Here is a 7,095-nt window from a genome sequence, read left to right as displayed (position 1 = left end):
AACGAAAAAAGTTCAAGGGAGATGTGTGGAGCAAGCTCTCAAGGTGTGAGCAAAGGTGCTCGATAAAGCGCCTCCCCCCATCCCCATCAAAGTTGGGTCTCACGTTGGGAGCACCGCATGCCGTTGACGAGCCCAACACAGTATCAGTGAACTGCTACCTCACCTGACAGCAGTTTGAGGCAGTGAATGGGGATGAGGGAGGAGGTGAATGGGCAGCATTATGTTGCAACTCCAGAAATTAGTCGAAACAGGAGGCTGAAATACCTGCTTTCTTTTAGTCAGGCCTTCAGATGTGGTAGCGTAATGATGCATGCCGTTCCATTCACTTACTTAGTTAATTACAGGTTATATCTATCAAACAACGAAAGAATTCTTAAATATTGCTGAAATATTAAATACACTACACTCCAACCCGTACCTGCAAGGCTTCACTCTGGTGAGACTTGTGGCTGTGAAACAATCTCAGGTTCTCAGTCTCCTCGGTGGTGATGGTAGACGTTGACTTTGAACACTTTTCTTCTTTAACAATTTACTCTGATCTCCTCAACTGGTTGATGTTATTTTTTGCAACTCCGAAGCCAATAATAACATCAATTGAATCAAATCTAATTGAAAGGAAACCACGGAGAGTCCAGAATGCAAGTCTAACTTCGTTTTTTTTTACAATAAGTGAGGTGTGCACGTATCACATGGAAGCGTGATTTTACTTTTTGTTTTGAAAATGTCTTATTTGGGTTTACTAATACCACCAAATCTCATAGGGATCATTTCTTTATCATAACTTTTTTGTTAATTTACAGCAAATTTTATATCCATAAATGCAAATACAGCAATAAGAAAGCTTCATTTATATTTTTACGTCAGACTTCAAGCTATACGTTAATACTCTGAAAACTTCCTATTACCAGAAAGCTGTAAAGACTGTACAAATTTGTCAACGTTTCGGGTTATCTGTAAATGCTTCTGTTTTGTGACTCCTTTTAGATGTAGTTCCTTCTGTCCAACAATATTTAGAGTGGATTTTCTTGTTTATTTGTATATTTAAAGTTATTAGTTATAGATTTGTTGCTGCTTATGTGCGAGTCCCTGGCTTTGTTAGCATATGTTTAGTGTTTCTGTTTTTGTTTGTGTTCAACAAAAATAAAGTAAAAAAAAAACATGGAAGCGTGATGACATATGTAATTCAGGTAGTTTGTACGTAACCATAATAAATCACATAAACGAAGAATTCTTAATCAAAAGACATATTTACAAAATTACTCAACTCTGACATATTAAATACACAACAGGTGTATCTCCGCTGTGTAGACTGATCCCCTTCTGTTCTTGATCTTTCCAAGTACCCACTTTTGATCACCTCTGTGGCCCGCGTCGGGACTGTTTGTCCGGGAGTAAAATATCGAACCTCCTTGTTTGAGGAGCCCTCAATTTGTCTCGGCTGTTTGTCTTGCATAATCTTTCTGAGACTGGCTTTGAGGAGCACGAGCCCATGTATAGCATAAATGGGGAGTGGATGTTTATGGACTGTGCAGCAGTGGGGGTATGCAAGCAGAAAATTGCCGAGTTTCTGATCGGTGTCGGTGTAGTGCGTTCCCTAAATTCTGGATGAAACTTTCCGCCAAAGCACTTGTTGGTGCGTGGTACGGTGCAGATGTAATATGTCTTATTCCATTCATTTCCAACAATGACAAACTGTGGTCCATTGTCACTAGTGTTCTGGAACGGCGGTTCTAGAGAAGAAGCTTCTCAACAATTCTGTGTGCGAGGATGTAGTGGGGGCTCTTGGGAACACTTCTAGTCACATTGTAATGCATCCACAACTACAAAGAAATGGCTAAATCCACATGAATCCTCTCCCTGTGCAAAGCCGGCCGTTCCTAAGGACGGAGAGGCGCTGCTCTTGACATCGTCCGGAAGTGTATATAGGCACGGTCGATCAGGGCCAGGGAATTGAAAGTTGAGCAGATCGAGAGCGTGAGAAGCGTCGCGGATGTAAGTGGGAAGGGACGAAACTAAGAGGGATAAAATGGAGTTGAGGTATGAGGACTCGAGTTCAGTGAGGCAGAAGCAGGCAGAGACAATTGGCCTACCTGGTCAGTCATTTTGATCACTCATCAACAGAATTAAGTTAGGTTCCACACAGTAGGCTTATTCAGAAAGTCAGAAGGCATGGGATCCAGGGAAATTTGGCCAGGTGGATTCAGAATTGGCTTGCCTGCAGAAAGCAGAGGCTCGTTGTGGAGGGAGTACATTCGAATTGGAGGGTTGTGACTAGCGGTGTCCCACAAGGATCGGTTCTGGGACCTCTTCGTGATTTTTATTAACGACCTGGATGTGGGGGTAGAAGGTGGGTTGGCAAGTTTGCCGACATCCACCGATCCCTGAAAGTTGCCTCACAGGTAGATGGGATAGTTAAGAAAGCTTATGGGGTGTTAGCTTTCGTAAGTTGAGGGATAGAGTTTAAAAGTCGCGAAGTAATGATGCAGCTCTATAGAACTCTGGTTACTTTGAGTAATGTGGAAGCACTATAGGAAGGATGTGGAAGCATTGGAAAGGGTACAGAAGAGATTTACCAGGATGCTGCCTGGTTTAGAGAGTATGCATTATGATCAGAGATTAAGGGAGCTAGGGCATTACTCTTGGAGAGGAGGTTGAGAGGAGACATGATAGAGGGTTACAAGATATTAAGGGGAATAGACAGAGTGGACAGCCAGCGCCTCTTCCCCAGGGCATCACTGCTCAGTACAAGAGGACATGGCTTTAAGGTAAGGGGAGGGAAGTTCAAGGGGGATATTAGAGGAAGGTTTTTCACTCAGAGAGTGGTTGGTGCGTGGAATGCACTGCCTGAGTCAGTGGTGGAGGCAGATACACCAGTGAAATTTAAGAGACTACTAGACAGGTATATGGAGGAATTTAAGGTGGGGGTTATATGGGAGGCAGGGTTTAAGGGTCAGCACAACATTGTGGGCCAAAGGGCCTGTACTATGCTGTACTATTCTATGTACCTCACTACGCAACCCAATTAATCGATGCTCGCGCTATACTGTCTCTACACAAACCAACAAATTAGAAAATGAATTCTACTGTCCTTATTGTACCAATACTCACTCAGACCCCTTTTCCAATTTATAACACCGAAATGGGGGATCTCCGATGGCCAGACGATCGGCCCTCCTTCTCCCAGCTCCTAACCGGAGGGTGGGGGGGGGTGCTCCTTGCGATGGTGGTCTCTGCAGAGAGTTATCACTGTCTTGTATCTGAAAACCTCTGCTTTTATATTCATTCCTTACACATTTAAATGTTGCCTTTCAGTGTTGTTGGCTACGAGTCATTTAACTGACCTTTAACACCTTATTGGCTCTGCACCAAACCGACATCCATTTACTGCCCTTCTTCCGCAAATGGCAACTGGCAATTTATGGCTTTTTTAAAAAATCAATTACAAAACCAGTAACCGGTTTGAATCACTCAAGACACACATAGATCCCAACAGTCACACAGCTTCACATTATATTTAACCAAATAACACCGCAGAAATAACTTGTTATTTGGAAATGATCTCTAGTCCAGCAGATTACCTGTTGCATCATTGTGTCTACTTTAGAACATCAATCAAACCAAGCAACTTCACTTCAAAAAAAATGGAGGACGCAGGGCAACCTCAAAATGACGGCATCCATTCTTTTGACCTCATGGCAAGAACAAAGACAATTGGTTATCTGTGTCCACTGTCATTAACCCATTCGAGTTCAACATTTTCTGCTATATCCAATGGTCAGGTTTGTGGATATTGGGTAGGAGATACAAATGAACACTGTGGGGTAAGGGAGCTAGGGGTTGGTGGTAGTGGATGGGAGATCTCCAGAGTTGATGATGGTGTGCGAGACAATGGCCTGATAGTTCTGAGAGGGGTCCTTTTCAAGGGAAAAGTAAGAGGTGTCTAAGGCTACGTCCACACTAGACCAATTTTGAAAACCCGGTTTTGCGTAAAAACGATAGGCGTCCACACTAAGTGTTTTTAAAAATAGCTCCGTCCACATTAAAATGGATATTTCGGTGAATCTCCTCCTACTGCGCATGTGCAGGACACATCTACAGAAAACAAGCGACATGTTTGGTGTTGAATCTCGCCGTGAAAGACTTGCTACGCGTTTGTTCAGTTAGACTAGAAAAACTTAAACGGTGGACAGCTGTTGGCTCTCGCACAGGAGGACTTAAAACAAAAAAGAACAAATACTGGGGCGTATGGAGGCAACCGACAGGGAGTTCACGGACAGTATGACACGGCTGACGACAAACATTGAAAAACTGACGAACTCTGTTGCATTAATAAAGCCCCTTGTTAAATGTATAAAACATATCTGCATCGGTGTTATCTTGTATTTCCATACAATGTTACATTAAGCTGTTACATATCTATTGTCAGAGAAGTACTTGCATAAATAGGTAAACCACCTTCATACCAGCAAGGACAGAAAACAGGGCAAAGTGAGTATACTTATTTATTCAGTAAGTTATGGGTCAAAGTATTTGGTGAGTACATTTCTAACTTCTGGCTTGTCTCATTGCCATCTGTTCTGAAATTGTTAGGTTTCGTTCAGGAAAACAATGAAATGGCGCGTTGCTGTCACCATCTGTTCCCGCACGGCATGACAGCGGTTTTTAGATTTCTCCAGTTACCCCGTCCACATTGCTCCGGCCAATCCGGTGTTTTCAAAATCACACACTCTGGAGAGCGTTTCTGAAATTCTCCATTTTCGGGTGACGAAAATGCCGTTTTAGTGTGGATGGAGGGTAAATACGAAGAGAAAAAGCTTCGCTTACGGATTTATCCGGTGTAGTGTGGACGTAGCCTGAGAGTTGCCATCTAGCCTCAGCGAAGTAGGGGTCAAAACAGCTTCTCTGTGTGCAGGTTTGATGGGGAGCTTAGTTTTGATGTGGAAAAAGGAATGCTGAAGTCAAGACGGTTGATGCTTTGTTGGTAATTAGAGATTAAAAGATCTGCAGCAGGTAGAAGACCAGAGCCAGGTGTCCAAGAAGAGGAAGGGATTGGAGATGGAAGAAGGGGTCATTGGTATGGGTTGGAGAATTCTTGCCAAAGAAGTAGGCTAGGAGAAGCAGGCAACAGAAGGGTTCTGCATTGTGGTGGGTGCTGAACTCACTGAGGTGTAGGTAAAGCTGAAAAAAGGTAAGGCCCTTGCTGAGGACAGAACACTCCACTCAAAGAGGGGAAAGTGAAGGTCAGAGAGAATGGTGAAGATGCAGCAGGGATTACTGCTGGGATCGGGGGTGGGGGAGAGCGAGGAAGAGAAGAGTGTTGGAGGCTTCAGGGAAGAGGGAGGGTTGGGTTACATAGAAAACCTACACCACAATACAGGCCTGTCGGCCCACGATGCTGTGCCAAACATGTACTTATTTTAGAAATTACCTAGGGTTGCTCAAAGCCCTCTATTTTTCTAAGTTCCGTGTACCTATCCAGCAGACTCTTAAAACACCCTATGGTATCCGCCTCCACCACCGTCGCTGGCAGCCCATTCTGTGCACTCACCACCTTCTGTATATAAAAAAAAAACTTGCCCCTGACATCTCCTCCATACCTACTTCCAAGCACCTTAAAACTGTGCCCTCTTGTGTTAGCTGTTTCAGCCCTGGGAAAAAGCCTCTGATCCACACGATCAACGCCTCTCATCATCTTAAACACCTATCAGGTCACCTCTCATCTTCTGTGGGCCGAGTTCACTCAACCTATTCTCATAGGGTATGCTCCCCAATCCAGGCAACATCCTTGTAAATCTTCTCTGAACCCTTTCTAAAGTTTCCACATCCTTCCTGTAGTGAGGTGACCAGAACTGAGCACAGTACTCCAAGTGGGGTCTGACCAGGGTCCTGTAAAGCTGCAACATTACCATTGTACAGGGAAGTTAGGGAGGGAGGAAGATGGAGTCTGAGGACTGAATTGATGGGGGAGCCTGAGAGCCCTGGTTTGGGGAGTAGAGACCAGGAACTCAGTGGCAGTGAGAAAGCTTTTGGCCTGGAACTGAAGGCAGTTGAGGCCACATAACAGTGGTTGGGAGATGACCCGGGTCATTGGAACTGGAATTAGCAACAGTGGTGTAGGAGCCACGTATCCTGTACTGCATTTATTGTGTCTATTATGGTAACTAGTCACATTAGTGGGGGTGTGGTAAAACAAAAGGGAATTAAGTTTTGTATTCTTGCTTATTTCTTAGCATTTTGAGGCTTGGGACCATGGAAGTTATATCTTTGCTGACCACTTCAAGGTTGTATATTTGTTAATGAAGGATAAAGGATTTGACTCTTTGGAATGATCATTGGAGCTCAGAGTGAGTCATGCATGTATAACAACTCCATCTGGGGTCACAGGCTGGCAGCAATTGTTTTGTTTTGATTTGGATCAATAATTGCTGCTACAAATAGGTTCTAGAGATATCCAGGTTCATCAGAACCAGATTTGGAGTCAGTGAGATCCAAGATTAGGAGTCGATGGCTGAGTGGGAGGGCGTAGGGGTCACAGTCTGGAGATGGCTGATCTTCTGATCCCTCCTGGACAAAGGGAAGGAGAAAATCTAGTGGTTGAAGGCATAGATCCAGTGAAGGATGAAATGACAGAGGCCCAAATCTGTGGCCTCACCAGGATTCCTATCTGGACTAGACTAGAGGGCATGTCTTATGAAGATGGGTTGAATGGGCTAGGGCTTTTCTACTTGGAGCAAGGGGGGGGGGGGGGGGGAAGTTGGCTTGATAGAGGTGTACATATAATAAGATAGTTAGTGGATAGCCAAGGTGGAAATTACTAATACAAAGGAACATAATTTTAATGCTGATGGAAGGAAAGTAAGGTGGTGGGGGGGGGGGGAATGTCAGAAGTAATTTCTTTTTAAATACACAGAGTGCTGTGTGTGTGCAATGCTCTAACATGGTTGTTAGCAGAGCTAGATACATTAGGAGCATTTAAGAAACACTTAAATAAGCGCATGAATGATAGAAAAATGGGAGGGCTGTATAGGAAAGAATGGTTTAAATTGACCTTTGCAAAATGTTAAAACAAGGCCCTGTTATTTTTTAAACTGTGAA

Source organism: Hemitrygon akajei, chromosome 15 (genome assembly GCF_048418815.1).
Source record: "Hemitrygon akajei chromosome 15, sHemAka1.3, whole genome shotgun sequence".
In the NCBI taxonomy this organism is placed as follows: domain Eukaryota; kingdom Metazoa; phylum Chordata; class Chondrichthyes; order Myliobatiformes; family Dasyatidae; genus Hemitrygon; species Hemitrygon akajei.
The sequence above is the reverse complement of the archived record's forward strand: the minus strand, read 5'-3'. Positions refer to the sequence as shown.